The sequence below is a fragment of the Scyliorhinus canicula genome, chromosome 2, assembly GCF_902713615.1.
Source record: "Scyliorhinus canicula chromosome 2, sScyCan1.1, whole genome shotgun sequence".
NCBI classification, from domain to species: Eukaryota; Metazoa; Chordata; class Chondrichthyes; order Carcharhiniformes; family Scyliorhinidae; genus Scyliorhinus; species Scyliorhinus canicula.
In genome coordinates, this window is record NC_052147.1 from 287596965 (window position 1) to 287615390 (window position 18426).

The following is an 18426-nucleotide window of genomic DNA, read 5'->3' on the forward strand; positions in this document are numbered from 1 at the left end:
GCGGGAGGTGTAGATGGAATCAATGGATGGGAGGCAGGTTCGTGTAATGGACTTGACCCCCTAAATCAGCGAATCCCCCCCCCCCCACCCGTGGCTCCTATTACAGGGAAACCTCCCAAAATAGAGAGCCTCCCATAGCAGAAAACCTCCTCCATAATAAACACTACCCCCCTCTCCTATCTCTCACCCTTCCCTGATCCTAAAAGGAAATCCAGGCAGAAACAGTGAAAAAAAACACCTGTCCCTTAGACCTGTTGCCTCAGACAGGTGTCTAGAAAACAGCAACTAGGACTTCATAGAAAGAAAAAACCATATCACAAGGCTTTACGCACCCTCAGATCCTTTGATCTGCGAGGCATCCATTCAGTTCAAAGAGAAATAGCTTTTAGTAGGCTGTAGTTGACAGGATCATAGCTTCCAGATAGCCAGCGGTCTGGATTGTTTATTCAAATTTTTATTCCCCTTCGTGCTTGAAGGAGTTTTATAATAATAATAATCTTTATTGTCACAAGTAGGCTTACAATAACATTGCAATAAAGTCACTGTGAAAGGCCCCTAGTCGCCACATTCCGGCGCCTGTTTGGGTACACATAGGGAGAATTCAGAATGTCCAATTCACCTAACAGCAAGGGCTGGTTTAGCACTGGGCTAAATCGCTGATTTTTAATGCAGACCAAGGCAGGCCAGCAGCGCGGGTTCAATTCCTGTACCAGCCTCCCCGAACAGGCGCCGGATCTGTGATGGAAAGTCTGGTTGGGGACCCTGATGGGGGTTTCTCATGGGGAGTCTGGTGGGGTGGGGTCTGGTGGGGTGGGGTACAATGTAGTGGCTGGGGGGGGGCAAGGTGTGTAGGATTTGCATTGTGTGGGTGAGGGGTCCCTCCGATGGGACTGGGGGGTACCTACCTTATATACTCACCCCCTTGGACACTACCACCATGTCTGTGCCACGCTGGCAAATCATTGCCCCAATCCACGCCCGCGTGAATCCCAGAGGGCTGGAGAATCATGAAGGCATCAAGAATCCAGGGTCCGGCCCGTTAGTAAGATGCAAGTGGGTTGATGCGATTCATCTTCCCGCCAGCGTGAGGTGCCACCTCGATACTGCAACCAGTGGGAGAACCGGACAACTGATCGCCGCCCGTTTTTCCCCCGCCACGGGATTCTCCGCCGCATCGGGAATTCTGCTGTCGGCAGCAGAGAATCCAGCCCGGGGGGGACTTAAAACATTCCCAATTACTGGAGAAAGAATATGAGGGAGACGAATGGGAGAAAAGGCGAACAAATCCCACCGGAGCTGATACCCTGGAAACGGCTGCAGCGATAGCGGATGCATCAGCTGTGACATAGAACATAGAACATAGAACATTACAGCGCAGTACAGGCCCTTCGGCCCACGATGTTGCACCGCCCTGTGAAACCCCTCTAAAGTCCCTCTACACTATTCCCTTATCGTCCATATGCCTATCCAATGACCATTTGAATGCGTTTAGTGTTGGCGAGTCCACTACTGTTGCAGGCAGGGCATTCCACGCCCCTACTACTCTCTGAGTAAAGAACCTACCTCTGACATCTGTCCTATATCTATCTCCCCTCAATTTAAAGCTATGTCCCCTCGTGCTGGACATCACCATCCGAGGAAAAAGGCTCTCACTGTCCACCCTATCTAATCCTCTGATCATCTTGTATGCCTCAATTAAGTCACCTCTTAACCTTCTTCTCTCAAACGAAAACAGCCTCAAGTCCTTCAGCCTTTCCTCATATGATCTTCCCTCCATACTAGGCAAAATTCTTGTAAATCTCCTCTGTACCCTTTCCAATGCTTCCACATCCTTCCTATAATGCGGCGACCAGAACTGCACACAATACTCCAAATGCGGCCGCACCAGAGTTTTGTACAACTGCAACATGACCTCATGGCTCCGAAATTCAATTCCTCTACCAATAAAAGGTAACACACCATACGCCTTCTTAACAATCCTCTCAACCTGGGTGGCAACTTTCAGGGATCTATGGACATGGACACCGAGATCTCTCTGCTCATCCACACTACCAAGAATCTTACCATTAGCCCAGTACTCTGCCTTTCTGTTATTCCTTCCAAAATGAATCACCTCACACTTATCTGCATTAAACTCCATTTGCCACCTGTCAGCCCAGCTCTGCAGCTTATCTATGTCCCTCTGTAACTTGTAACATCCTTCTGCACTGTCCACAACTCCACCGACTTTAGTGCCATCTGCAAATTTACTCACCCATCCTTCTACGCCCTCCTCCAGGTCATTTATAAAAATGACAAACAGCAGTGGCCCCAAAACTGATCCTTGTGGTACACCACTAGTAACTGGACAACAGTCAGAGCATTTCCCATCAACCACCACCCTTTGTCTTCTATCAGCTAGCCAATTTCTGATCCAAACTGCTAAATCACCCTGAATCCCATGCCTCTGTATTTTCTGCAATAGCCTACCGTGGGGAACCTTATCAAATGCTTTACTGAAATCCATATACACCACATCAACTGCTTTACCCTCATCCACCTGTTTGGTCACCTTCTCGAAGAACTCAATGAGGTTTGTGAGGCACGACCTACCCTTCACAAAACCATGTTGACTATCTCTAATCAAATTATTCCTTTCCAGATGATTATACATCCTATCTCTTATAAACCTTTCCAAGACTTTTCCCACAACAGAAGTAAGGCTCACTGGTCTATAGTTACCGGGGTTATCTCTACTCCCCTTCTTGTACAAGGGGACAACATTTGCTATCCTCCAGTCCTCTGGCACTATTCCTGTAGACAAAGATGACTTTAAGATCAAAGCCAAAGGCTCAGCAATCTCCTCCCAAGCTTCCAGAGAATCCTAGAATAAATCCCATCCGGCCCAGGGGACTTATCTATTTTCACACTTTCCAGAATCTCTAACACCTCCTCCTTATGAACCTCAAGCCCTTCTAGTCTAGTAGCCTGTATCTCAGTATTCTCCTCGACAACTTTGTCTTTTTCCTGTGTGAATACTGACAAAAAATACTCATTTAGCACCTCTCCTATCTCCTCGGACTCCGCGCACAACTTCCCACTACTGTCCTTGACTGGCCCTACTCTTACCTTAGTCATTCTTTTATTCCTGACATACCTATAGAAAGCTTTAGGGTTATCCTTGATCCTACCTGCCAAAGACTTCTCATGTCCTCGCTTGGCTCTTCTTAGCTCTCTCTTTAGAGCCTTCCTAGCTAACTTGTAACTCTCAAGCGACCCAACTGAACAATCACGTCTCATCTTCACATAAGCCTCCTTCTTCCTCTTGACAAGTGATTCAACTGCTTTAGTAACCCCATGGTTCCCTCACTCGACCACTTCCTCCCTGCCTAACAGGTACATACTTATCAAGGACACGTAGTAGCTGTTCCTTGAACATGCTCCACATTTCCATTGTGTCCATCCCCTGCAGTTTTCCTCTCCAGCCGATACATCCTAAGTCTTGCCTCATTGCACCATAATTGCCTTTCCCCCAGATATAACTCTTGCCCTGCGGTATATACCTATCCCTTTCCATCGCTAAAGTAAACGTAACTGAATTGTGGTCACTATCACCAAAATGCTCACCTACCTCCAAATCTAACACCTGTCCTGGTTCATTACCCAGTACCAAATCCAATACGGCCTCGCCTCTTGTTGGCCTATCTACATACTGCATCAGGAAACCCTCCTGCACACATTGGACAAAAACGGACCCATCTAAAGTACTCGAACTATAGAGTTTCCAGTCAATATTTGGAAAGTTAAAGTCCCCCATAACAACTACCCTGTTATTTTCGCTCCTATCCAGAATCATCTTTGCAATCCTTTCCTCTACTTCTCTGGAACTTTTCGGAGGCCTATAGAAAACCCCTAACAGGGTGACCTCTCCTTTCCTGTTTCTTAACTCAGCCCATACTACCTCAGTATTCGAGTCCTCATCAAACGTCCTCTCAGCCACCGTAATACTGTCCTTGACTAACAATGCCACCCCTCCCCCTCTCTTACCACCTTCCCTGAGCTTACTGAAATATCTAAACCCCGGCACCTACAACAACCATTCCTCGCCCTGCTCTATCCATGTCTCCGAAATGGCCACAACATCAAAGTCCCAGGTACCAACTCATGCCGCAAGCTCACCCACCTTATTCCGATGCTCCTGGCATTGAAGTAGACGCACTTTAAACCACCTTCCTTCCTGCCGGTACACTCCTGCAACTTTGAAACCTTACTCATGACCTCACTACTCTCAGCTTCTTGTGTACTGGAGCTACAATTCAGGTTCCCAATCCCCTGCTGAACTAGTTTAAACCCTCCCGAAGAGCATTAGCAAACCTCCCCCCCGAGGATATTAGTGCCCCTCTGGTCCAGGTGTAGACTGTCCCGTTTGTAGAGGTCCCACCTACCCCAGAATGAGCCCCAATTATCCAGGAATCTGAAACCCTCCCTCCTGCACCATCCCTGCAGCCACGTGTTCAACTGCTCTCTCTCCCTATTCCTCGACTCGCTAGCACGTGACACGGGTAACAACCCAGAGGTAATAACTCTGTTTGTTCTAGCTCTAAGTTTCCACCCTAGCTCCCTGAATTCCTGCCTTACATCCCTATCCCTTTTCCTACCTATGTCGTTGGTACCTATGTGGACCACGACTTGGGGCTGCTCCCCCTCCCCCTTAAGGATCCCGAAAACATGATCTGAGACATCGCGGACCCTGGCACCTGGGAGGCAACACACCAACCGCGAGTCTCTCTCGTTCCCACAGAATCTCCTATCTATCCCCCTAACTATGGAGTCTCCAATGACTAATGCTCTACTCCTCTCCCCCCTTCCCATCTGAGCAACAGGGACAGACTCTGTGCCAGAGACTTGTACCCTATGGCTGACCCCTGTTAAGTCATCCCCCTCAACAGTATCCAAAGCGGTATACCTGTTATTAAGGGGAACGACCACAGGGGATCCATGTACTGACTGCTTACCCCCAGCCCCTCTCACTGTCACCCATCTATCTTTATTCTTTGGCGTAACTACCTCCCTGAAGCTTCTATCTATGACCCCCTCTGCCTCCCGAATCATCCGAAGTTCATCCAGCTCCAGCTCCAGTTCCCTAACACGGTTTTTGAGGAGCTGGAGTTGGGTGCACTTCCCACAGATGAAATCAGCAGGGACACTGACGGCGTCCCTCACCTCAAACATTCTGCAGGAGGAGCATTGTACTGCCTTCCCTGACATCACCTCTAGATTTAAAAAAAAACAAGAAAAAGAAACGAAGAGCTTACCTGATATTCCCTCAAACCCTGCTCCCGCTGAAAGGTAAGCAAATTTAAAGGCACTCACTCACCTTCATGACAGGCCCCTGCTCCCGCTTCCCAACGACCGTGGTTTTTCTTTGGTTAGAGGAGGAGGTAGGGGGGGAAACACTGACGAAATGTTTTGGGTTTAACTGTCACTTGACAACAGCCCCTCCACAAACCACCTTCAAATTAGGCTGACCGCACCACACGTATGCAGATTTCCCTGGAACAGCCGATCAGTAGCTCTGCTCTGCTGGATCCAAAGTTCCTGAAATCCTGCCAAGACCCAGTAGATTGGAAAGCCAAAAATGTCTCAGTTTTGTTCAAGATCGGAATCAGACAGAAAGCAAGAATCTGGAGGCCCATTAGTGTAATACCTGTCATTGAGAAAATGCTGGGACCCATTATTAACGGAGAGAGCAGCGGGATATTTAGAAAATCATAATGTAATCAGGCAGACTCAGGGGATTGGCGAACTAACAAGTGGCTGAGAGTCAGGGAAAATCAATCCTTTTCAGGTTGGCAATCTGTGCCAGCAACGTGTCTCAGAGATCAGCGCCAGGGCCCCAACCATTTACAATTTATACTCATGCCTTGAACAAGCACAAAGAACAAAGAACAAAGAAAAGTACAGCACAGGAACAGGCCCTTCGACCCTCCAAACCTGTGCCGACCATGCTGCCCGTCTAAACTAAAACCTTCTACACTTCCTGGGTCCGTATCCCTCTATTCCCATCCTATTCATGTATTTGTCAAGATGCCCCTTAAATGTCACTATCGTCCCTGCTTCCACCACCTCCTCCGGCAGTGAGTTCCAGGCACCCACTACCCTCTGTGTAAAAAACTTGCCTCGTACATCTCCCCTAAACCTTGCACATCGCACCTTAAACCTGTGCCCCTTAGTAATTGACCCCTTTACCCTGGGGAAGAGCCTCTGACTATCCACTCTGTCTATGCCCCTCATAATTTTGTAGACCTCTATCAGGTCTCCCCTCAACCTCCGTTGTTCCAGTGAGAACAAACCGAGTTTATTCAACCTCTCCTCATAGCTAATGCCCTCCATACCAGGCAACATCCTGGTAAATCTCTTCTGCACCCTCTCTAACGCCTCCACATCCTTCTGGTAGTGTGGCGACCAAAATTGAACACTATACTCCAAGTGTGGCCGAACTAAGGTTCTATACAGCTGCAACATGATTTGCCAATTTTTATACTCAATGCCCCGGCCAATGAAGGCAAGCATGTCTTATGCCTTCTTGACTACCTTCTCCACCTGTGTTGCCCCTTTCAGTGACCTGTGGACAAGTACACCCAGATCTCTCTGACTGTCAATACTCTTGAGGGTTCTACCATTCACTGTATATTCCCTACCTGCATTAGACCTTCCAAAATGCAATATGTGGTTTAGCACACCGGGCTAAATCGCTGGCTTTTAAAAGCAGACCAAGGCAGGCCAGCAGCACGGTTCAATTCCTGTACCAGCCTCCCCGAACAGGCGCCGGAATGTGGCGACTAGGGGCTTTTCACAGTAACTTAATTGAAGCCTACTCGTGACAATAAGCGATTTTCATTTAATTTGTCCGGATTAAACTTGATCTGCCATCTCTCCGCCCAAGTGTCCAAACGATCTAAATCCTGCTGTATCCTCTGACAGTCCTCATCGCTATCTGCAATTCCACCAACCTTTGTGTCGTCTGCAAACTTACTAATCAGACCAGTTACATTTTCCTCTAAATCATTTATATATACTACGAACAGCAAAGGTCCCAGCACTGATCCCTGTGGAACACCACTGGTCACAGCCCTCCAATCAGAAAAGCACCCTTCCATTGCTACTCTCTGCCTTCTATGACCTAGCCAGTTCTGTATCCATCTTGCCAGCTCACCTCTGATCCCATGTGACTTCACCTTTTGTACCAGTCTGCCATGAGGGACCTTGTCAAAGGCCTTACTGAAGTCCATATAGACAACATCCACTGCCCTACCTGCATCAATCATCTTTGTGACCTCTTTGAAAAACTCTATCAAGTTAGTGAGACACAACCTCCCCTTCGCAAAACCATGCTGCCTCTCACTAATACATCCATTTGCTTCCAAATGGGAGTAGATCCTGTCTCGAAGAATTCTCTCCAGTAATTTCCCTACCACTGACGTAAGGCGCACCGGCCTGTAATTCCTGGATTATCCTTGCTACCCTTCCTAAACAAAGGAACAACATTAGCTATTCACCAATGTTGGAGCACACGGCCCACTCTACTGGAGTGGTACAGCAGAAATGGAAAAGTAGTTTTTAAAGCAAAACAATGTTTATTCTATGAACCCAAGTTAACCTTTTTAAAACATACAGTGATCATCTTCGCAATCATTAATTCAAATACAACCCCCAAAGAATACAACACTAAGTAATCCTTTAAGTTTTCCTTTTCACATCCAGAAGACTTAAAAACACCTTTTTACAGAAAGACATCAGGCTTAACTTCACAACTGAGAACAGTTACCATGTTGGAATCAGCAAATGGACATTCATAAGTTTGCAGAGAGTCACACACATCCTGCTGTGATTGCAGCTTCTCCAAAACTAAAATGAAACCAAACCCACCCGGCAGCAAAAAGCCTAAAGCGAAAGTTAAAAGCTGACAGACAGCCCAGCTCCACCCACTCTCTGACATCACTGCAGTAGTAAACATTCATTTCTTAAAGGTACTCTCACTACAGATATTTATGTACACACCCATTTCTTTAAGCTACTCTCACATGACACCTCCCCCCAAGAAAAAAAAATAAACCATCAACTGCAAGATGGTTTAATTTTTCACCTTTTCACTATCCTTGAAGAAATGCCCACAGTAAATATACTTTTTCGTTTCACGCAAACAGGTATAATAATATAGTCCATTTCTTTTTTTTTCTTCTTCCTCCAACTGGAATCCTTCCTGATTGACAGCCTCTTTGGACAAGAAGGTCTCTGCACGATCCATCCATTTCTCTACATATCGGCAAGTCTCTTTAAAGTCAGATACTTTAGTTCATTCTGATCACGGAAGCACGGTAGCATTGCGGATAGCACAACAGCTTCACAGCTCCAGGGTCCCAGGTTCGATTCCAGCTTGGGTCACTATCTGTGCGGAGTCTGCACATCCTCCCCGTGTGTGCGTGGGTTTCCTCCGGGTTCTCCGGTTTCCTCCCACAGTCCAAAGATGTGTGGGTTAGGTGGATTGGCCATGCTAAATTGCCCTTAGTGTCCAAAATTGCCCTTAGTGTTGGGTGGGGTTGCTGGGTTACGGGGATAGGGTCGAGGTGTTGACCTTGAGTAGGGTGCTCTTTCCAAGAGCTGGTGCGGACTCGATGGGCCGAATGGCCTCCTTCTGCACTGTAAATTCTATGATCTATGATCACAGAGTCCCTTGTAATTCTCCAACACAGGAGCATTGGTTATCACAGCTTTCAGGCAGTCAAATGCCTGTTGAAAGTCCGCTGTCCATTGAAATTTTCAACGTTTCTTCAGCAAGTCCATCAGTGGAGCAACCACGCTACAAAGATGTTTCACAAATATTCGATCAAATCCAGTCATGCCAAGAAATCCCATTATTTCCCTTCATGTCGAGGGTATCGGAAACTCCTCAATAACTGTTGGTTTCACATCCCATGTGACCATTCGACCCTGTCTGGCTGTATGGCCAAGGAAAGTGACTTGAGCTTTTCCAAATTTACTTTTGGCTAGGTTCATCACCAAACCCGCCTCCTGAAATCAATTGAATAACTCCATCAGATGTTTTAAATGTTCTTTCCATGTCTGGCTGAAAATTACCAGATCATCGATGTATACCGCACAATTGGGTAACCCTGAAACGTCTTTGTTAGTTAACCGTTGAAATGTGGCTGGGGCGTTTTTCATGCCAAATGGCATAACTTTGAATTGGTATATACCATCTGGAGTCACAAAAGCTGAAATCCCCTTCACCCTTTCAGATAAAGGTACCTGCCAGTAACCTTTAAGTGAATCCAGTTTGGAAATAAAAGCAGATTGTCCCACTTTCTCAATGCAATCCTCCAAACATGAGATAGGATAAGAGTCCATTCTTGTAACTGCATTAACCGTTCTCTAGTCCACACACAACCGTTGGATACCGTCTGGTTTAGGTACCATCACTATGGGTGAGCTCCATTGGCTGCAACCCACTTCAATTATGCCATTTTTCAACAAACTCTCAATCTCTCTGATAACCTGTGCCAATTTTAAAGAGTTAAGTCTGTATGGCTGTTGTTTTATTGGAACAGCATTTCCCACATCTACATCATGTATAGCCATTTTAGTGCTTCCCAATTTATCTCTACAAACTTCCCCATGTTATATCAATAACTCTTTCAGGTCAGTTTGTTTTTCCTCTGGAAGGTAACTCAGCAATTTATCCCAATTTTTAAGAACATCCTCATTTTCCAATTTAATTTGAGGTATGTGAAATTCACAGTCATCTGGATTTGGTTCGTCACTTTGAGTTAGAATCATTAAAACCTCCTTTTTCTCTCCTCTTTCAAAGTACCTTTTAAGCATATTCACATGACACACTCGGTGAGTCTTCCTTCTATCTGGTGTTTTTATCACATAATTCACCTCACTAATTTCCTTTCAATCTGATACGGTCCACAAAACCTAGCTTTTAAAGGCTCCCCTACCACTGGTAACAACACTAAAACTTTATCCCCCCTGGAAAAACTACGAACTTTGGATTTCTTGTCCGCTACCCGTTTCATCACATTTTGTGCAACTTTCAAATGTTGTCTAGCCAATTCACCTGCTCTATTTCATCGTTCCCTAAAATTTGACACGTAATCCAATAATGTAATTTCCGATTTCTCACCCACCAATTTCTCCTTTATCAATTTAAGTGGTCCTCTTACCTCATGACCAAAAATTAGTTCAAAGGGACTAAATTTGGTTGTCTCATTTGGTGCATCCCTAATTGCAAACAGTACGAATGGAATACCTTTGACCCAATCCCCTGGATAATCTTGACAATAAACGTTCAACATTGTCATTAATGTCTGATGCCACCTTTCTAATGCTCCCTGCGATTCTGGATGGTATGCAGTTGATTTCAATTGTTGTATTCCAAAGCTATCCATAACTTCTTTGAATAACCCTGAGGTAAAATTTGATCCTTGATCCGATTGTATTTCTGTGGGTAGTCCATATCTAGTAAAGAATTTAAGTAACTCCTCCACAATCTTTTTAGCTGTCATACTATGTACTGGAATGGCCTCTGGAAACCTCGTAGATACATCCATTATCATCAGAAGATATTAATTCCCACTTTTCATTTTAGGAAGTGGTCCTACGCAATCAATTAGGATCCTTGTAAAAGGTTCCTCAAATGTTGGCATGGGTATTAAAGGTGCTGGTTTTATCACTGCTTGAGGTTTACCTATCACTTGGCATGTGTGACATGATTGACAAAATTTAACTACACCTTTATGTAGTCCAGGCCAATAAAAATGTTTTTGTATTTTAACTTGAGTTTTCCTTATTTCCAAATGACCGCCCACTGGTACCTCATGTGCAACTTGCAACACCTCCTTTCTATACCCTACCGGCAATACTACTTGATGAACTTCTGTCCACTTTTCATCCGCTTGCATATATAAAGATCTCTATTTTCTCATCAAGACATCACTTTTACGGTAATAACAATCTGGTATACACTAAGATTCCTCTTCCGTATATGCTTTCTGATATATCTGTTTTGTTTCTGCATCTTTCTGTTGTAACTCCGCCAATTTTCCTGAACTAAAAATATCCGCCTCATCCTCCACCTGTTCTTGTTCTTTTTCAACCATCCGATCAAAAATCGTTTCTGATAATTGCACTTCAACTTCAAAGTGGAGTTAAAGCCACAATCATAATCTTACTGAATGAGGGAGCAATCTCGATGTGCCTAATGATCTAATTCTGATCCTATTTCTTATCATCTTATGATCCTACAATCACACACATGAATACCCACATGTATATAGCCACATGTATATAAGCACGCATATATGTAGATACCCACACATGGGTACCCACTCCGCCTTGGGAAAAAGCCTCCAACTGTTCACCTATCTGACTTAGAGGCAGACATACACAATGCTAAATTGCAGCTGATACTAAAATAGGTGGCAGTGAAGTGGAGATACAGATTTTCCAGACGGATATAGATAGGCTAGGAGATTGGGCCAAAATTTGGCAGATGGAGTTTAAATTGATAAGTGTGAGTTTATCAATTTTGGCCAGAAAATAGTAAGAAGTCTTACAGCACCATGTTAAAGTCCAACAGGTTTGTTTCGAATCACTAGCTTTCGGAGCATTGCTCCTTCCTCAGATTCACCTGCGGAAGGAGCAGTGCTCAGAAAGCTAGTAATTCAAAACAAACCTGCTGGACTTCAACCTGGTGTTGTAAGACGTCTTACTGTGCTCACCCCAGTCCAACGCCGGCATCTCCAAATCATGGCCAGAAAATAGAAAGACAAGATATTATCTAAATGCGTCTGGGTAGAGGGATCTGGGCAGAGGGATCTGGGTAGAGGGGTCTGGGTAGAGGGATCTGGGCAGAGGGATCTGGGCAGAGGGATCTGGGTAGAGGGATCTGGGTAGAGGGATCTGGGTAGAGGGATCTGGGTAGAGGGATCTGGGAAGAGGGATCTGGGTAGAGGGATCTGGGCAGAGGGATCTGGGCAGAGGGATCTGGGCAGAGGGATCTGGGCAGAGGGATCTGGGCAGAGGGATCTGGGTAGAGGGATCTGGGTAGAGGGGTCTGGGCAGAGGGATCTGGGCAGAGGGATCTGGGTAGAGGGATCTGGGTAGAGGGATCTGGGTAAAGGGATCTGGGCAGAGGGATCTGGGCAGAGGGATCTGGGCAGAGGGATCTGGGTAGAGGGATCTGGGCAGAGGGATCTGGGCAGAGGGATCTGGGCAGAGGGATCTGGGCAGAGGGATCTGGGCAGAGGGATACTGACAGCACTATACAATATATACTGCGCATTATATATACTTTATACTGACAGCACTACACAATAAATACTGTACATTACTATACTCCCTATTTCCCCTCCGCCGCCCCGCAAGATCAAGCCGCCATGTCTTGCGGGGCGGCTGAGGGGAAAGACGGCCACCGCGCATGCACGGGTTTGAGCTGTCAGCCATCGTGACGTCAGCCGCGCATGCGCGGGTTGGAGCCGCCCAACCTGCGCTTACGCGGCTGATGTCGCATAGGCGCCGCCGTCGCGTCACTCTCGGTGTGACGCCCCTGCGGCCGAGAGTTACGGAGCGCTGCTTCGAGCCCCGCTGGGAGGGGAGAATAGGGGGCGAGGAGCGGCCTCCGAGGCCGTCGTGAAACTCGGCCGAGTTCACGACGGCCCTCCCGATTTTTCCTGGGAGCGGAGAATTCCGCCCTACATATTATACACACATTATATATTGGCTGCACAATATATGCTACACATTATATACTACATATTATACACACATTATATACTGCCTGCACTACACAATATATGCAACATATTATATACTACACATTATACACTACACAATATATACACAATATACTGACTGTACTAAACATTATATACAGACTGCACGACATAATATATACTGACTGCACTACACATTATATACTACACATTATAAGCTACACATTATTTACGCATTATAGTGACTGCACTACACAATATATACTACACATTATATACTACACACTATGTAGACATTATAAACTGACTGCACTACACAATATATGCTACACATTATATACATTGCACTACACAATATATACACATTATACTGACTGCACTACACATTACATACAGACTGCACGACATAATATATACTGACTGCACTACACATTATATACTACACATTATAAGCTACACATTATTTACGCATTATAGTGACTGCACTACACAATATATACTACACATTATATACTACACACTATGTAGACATTATAAACTGACTGCACTACACAATATATGCTACACATTATATACATTGCACTACACAATATATACACATTATACTGACTGCACTACACATTACATACTGACTGCACTACATAATATATACTGACTGCACTACACATTATTAACTAGATATTATATGCTACACATTATATACACATTATATATTGACTGTACTACGCAATATATGCTACGCATTACATGCACATTATACTGATTGCACTATATGATGGATTGCTGCAGTAGTCAAAAATAAGTTACTGTATAAATGTGCATTATCACAAATCAATCACTATTATTAGAACGAGAGGCTGTCATTACCATCCATTGGGAAATGGTTGATATTTTCTGCATTGGCCAAATTGAGATGATATAATAGCTGAAATGTCACAACAAGATGCCAATATGTTAATGAATCACACATGTCTACATCGTTTCTTAATTTACCAAATTATATTTTCTCTCAGGCAAAATTTGATCTCTAAACTCATTTGTCACAATCAAATATACAGAACGCCGTTCTCCCAAAGATTTCTCGGTGTGGTTATCGGCGAGAAATGAGGTACGAGATCCGGCAGATGCGTTATCGCAATCTGGACCCGCAGAGCGGAGAATCGGCGCCATTGGCACCGGCGTGGTTGGCGCGGCACCAATCGGGGGCTACTCTACGGGGCCCCACCACTGATTCTCTGCCAGGGATGGGCCGAGTGGCCTTCGTGAAGAACCCGAGTCCCACCAACGCCATCCATACCTGCTCTCACCTCGGCGTGGAAGGGTCGGGGGGCGGCCTGTGGAAGGGGGGGGGGGTGGGTCCAACCTGGGGGGGGGCCTCTGATGTGGCCTGGCCCACGATCGGGGCCCACTGATCAGCGGGCCGACCTCTCTGGCTGGGGACCTCCTGTCTTCTGCACCGGCCCCTGTAGCCCCAAGCCATGTTGCGTTGTGGCCGGCGCCTTGAAGGGAGCCACTGCGCATGCGCGGACCCTGCGGCACTCAGTTCACACCAGGATCAGCAACTGGAGCAGCGTGGTCCACTCCAGTGCTGTGCTGGCCCCCAGCCAGAGAGGTTGTCGGGGCCAGAATTGCTGATCCTGAGGCCGTGTTGACGCCATCGAGAAACGTGAGGGCCTCAGGATCACAGTCCCGCCCATTGTTTGGAGGTGGGGCGATTTGCATCGTGACTGAGGAATGCGGGACCTAAAGATGCGACAAACCCGCCTCCTCACACCTTGTGAAAGAATGTTTAAAAACACACAAGTACGCACACTCAAGTGCACAAAACAATTCTCCAAACAAACGGAAATATACACAAGTTGGGAGTTAGAATGCGGCTGGAAATTGAGATCGGCAGGTTGGGATATTGAGTTTGTTACCTCTCCTAGGGCCTCTTTATAAAATTTAAGCTACATATTGCAACAACCAAACCACTGGTGTAAACTTGTCAGAGTGTTAAGATTGTACCAGATATCTGCTGTATTACATTAACACTGACTGTCCAGAGGGAAACCTCCTGTCAAATACTCTATGAAAAGTGTATTTAAAATGTATCTTTGTTCTTGTCTTGGCTGATATTGACTCAGAGTCTCCAATCCTCTATCACCCTCGTGCTCTCTACATGATCGTATCCTGTTTGTGTCAAGTTGCTGTGGAATAGAATGAGCCAACATGGGAAAGACAACAGCATTGGCTGCTTTATTTATATGAGCCAAACTGTTCTCTATCTGTCATTGCAGTAAAAGCGCAAAAAACATACCAGAAATTGTAGAGAACCATGATTTACAGGTGGCAACACTCTGCTAGTCTCTGCTGCTTTCAAGAGACTCCAGGCCTTTCAGCACCAGAGAGAGAGACGGGGTGAGACTCGATTTAGATTGGCTGGTTGCCAATGAATTGGCCAAATTGGCTGTACTCTTCCCTGTAACAGGTGATTGGCTCCAAACCCAACGGGAGGTTTCTCAGAGAACTCAGGGAGACACTAGACACACAGAGCCAAGGTCCTGCTTACGCTCTCTCCTCTATGTGTTCTCCAGAAAGGCTATGGGTGCTGCAGAGGCCTGAATGAATCTATGAAAATGAAAAATGAAATGAAAATGGCTTATTGTCACGAGTAGGCTTCAAATGAAGTTACTGTGAAAAGCCCCTAGTCGCCACATTCCGGCGCCTGTTCAGGGAGGCTGTTACGGGAATCGAACCATGCTGCTGGCCTGCTTTCAAAGCCAGCGATTTAGCCCTGTGCTAAACTGCCCCGAGTGCTAGACAGCCCTGAGAATCTACAGCAAAGCCTCAGACTGAAGTGACATTTGAAGAGGAGTAAGGTACTGGAAACAACTGTCTGAAACAGAGACTCTTTTTCCTTTTGTTATAATTTCTTTTTACCCCCTCTGTGTTTGCCTGACTTTTGTTGTGTGTGTGTAGATGTGGGCAGGGGGGGGGGAGGGCAAGTTAAAGTGAGGAATTAGGTACTAGTTAACCAGTTGCATCTGATATCTGATGCATATATCATTATAATTTTTGTTATAAATAAACAGTACTTGTGTTTATATTTACAAACCTGGTGACTGTAATTATTGGGCAGCCAAGGAGCAAATACTTCGGTATTTTTCTAAGAATTATTGGTTAATTCACTTGCGTTGCGACGTTGGATTTAGTGGGGCTGGAAATGACCATGCACTAGCTCAGGGTGTTGTAACAATACAGGGAACCCTCAGAGGGATCTCCATTGAAATGAAATGAAAATTGCTTATTGTCACAAGCAGGCTTCAATGAAGTTACTGTGAAAAGCCCCTAGTCACCGCATTCCTGCGCCTGGTATGGGAATTGAACCATGCTGCTGGCCTGCCTGGGTCTGCTTCCAAATCCAGCAATTTAGCCCAGTGTGCTAAACCAGCTCCTATTCAATTTGTTCAATTTGTTGTTGAACAAATTTAAGGTTGAGCTAGACTGATTTTCGATCTCTTTGTGAATTGAGGGATATGGGGAGTGGACAGGGAAGTGGAATTGAAGCCCAGGATTAACCATCATTGTTTTGAATAGTGGAGCAGTCCCAATGGGCAAAATGGATTTACGCTCTCTCCTCTTTTTGTGCTCTTCTGTTCAGCCCAGTTTGCCTGTAATTAGCCATGGGGAAAGTGCGGGAATCTATATTTAAGGAGGTGATAACATCACACCTGGAAAAATCACATTATGATCAGAGAGAGTCAACATGTGGAAATCCTGTTTGATAATTGTATCAGATTTTTTATGTTGTAACTCGCAGGAAGATAAGGGAGAACCGGTGAAGACAGTATATTTGGCTTTTTTGAATGAATTTAATAATATGCTACATTTATTTAGGGCTTATGGATCTGGAGTTAATTTATCAACATGAATAGAAGGTTAGTATTCACAAGACCAGGGATGTATTTCTGAGGCTCGGGTCAGACCCCATTTGGAGTATTGTGAGCAGTTTTGGGCCCCGTATGTAAGGAAGGATGTGCTGGGCCTTGGAAAGGGTCCAGAGGAGGTTCAGAAAAACGATCCCTGGAATGAAGAACTTGTCGTATGAGGAACGGCTGAGGACTCTGGGTCTGTACTCGTTGGAGTTAATAAGGATGAGGGGGGATCTTATTGAAACTTACAGGATACTGCAAGGCCTGGATAGAGTGGACATGGAGAGGATGTTTCCACTTGTAGGAAAAATTAGAACCAGACGACACAATCTCAGACTAAAGGGAGGATCCTTTAAAACAGAGATGAGGAGGAATTTCTTCAGCCAGAGGGTGGTGAATCTGTGGAACTCTTTACCACAGAAGGCTGTGGAGGTCAAATCACTGAGTGTCTTTAAGACAGAGATAGACAGGTTCTTGATTAATAAGGGGATCAGGGGTTATGGGGGGAAGGCAGGAGAATGGGGATGAGAAAAATATCAGCCATGATTGAATGGTGGAGCTGACTTGATGAAATGAAATGAAATTAAAATCACTTATTGTCACGAGTAGGCTTCAATGAAGTTACTGAAAAGCCCCTAATCGCCACATTCCGGCGCCTGTTCGGAGAGGCTAGTACGGGAATTGAACCGTGCTGCTGGCCTGCCTTGGTTTGCTTTAAAAGCCAGCGATTTAGCCCAGTGTGCTAAACCAGCCCCTTGATGGGCCGAGTGGCCTAATTCTGTTCCTCTGTCTTATGGTCATATGGCCTTTGAAGAGGAAATGCAAACACACAAAAAGCAGAGTAGGAGTAAGCAATTTATTTTGGGATGACACGATGAAGCATCTCAGCTCTAATCCATATTAATGGCTCTGATCAGGCAAATGTGTGGAATATATACCAGAAGTTTGTTGATGATACCAAGCTAAGTGGGAAAATAAGCTGTGAGGAGGACACAAAAGGTCACAGGGGTCAGAAGTAAGTAAGTTAAGTGATTGGTCAATAGTGGCAGATACCACGGGGAGTGTGAAAGTATCCAGTTTGACAGGAAGGATGGGGAAGGAGAAAAGTTATTAAAAGGTGAGATGTAAGGAACCTCTTTTAAATCTTTGTCTGATCCCAGTTTCCTCTTTAATGCGTGTCCTGCTGTCTTAAAAACTACGGACATTTGGCCTTGAACTTGCCCCATCCCTGCCCCCCCCCCCCTCACCCCCGCTGCAAGTTGCTGTTTGAACTAGCCTAGTCCCCCCCTTGATGCAGTGTGTTCTGTGGCATAGCTCATGATGTCATTTTGATGGACTTGGCCAGTGGCCAATCCTTTCATCTGATACTCTGGGACATTTTCTGTTTGAATTGATGGAGCCTTTCAGAAGATTCTGGAGGAGAGGGCACGTTCCATTTTTGCTTTTGGTTTTCATTCTGCAAAAGAGCTTGTTGAATATCTCTCCCAGGGCTTCTTCTCTCTGGTATCGTGGCTGGAGTGAGCAGGTCTGGACACGCTATCAGTCCTGTGAAGGTTTAACTCCTGGTTTGGATTCTGCAAGCATTCTCTATCCAGCCAGGCCTCTGCAGGCCTTTCCGTGAGAAAAGCTGGCAATTCCCAGGCTGATCTCTCTCATGAAAATCCCAAAAGATCAGGCCCTTGCTCTCCCTCTATACCACAGCCAGGATCCTGCACAAAGAGCAGAGAAGCGTTCCAGAGGCAGGATGGAAGGGA

General features: G+C 45.6%; 1 protein-coding gene across 1 annotated transcript in view; it reads right to left on the bottom strand.

Moving 5' to 3' along the window:
* Positions 1-18426, bottom strand: part of asic4a (acid-sensing (proton-gated) ion channel family member 4a) — a 236367-nt gene that overhangs the window by 114664 nt on the left and 103277 nt on the right. The gene's annotated exons all lie outside the window — the stretch shown is intronic.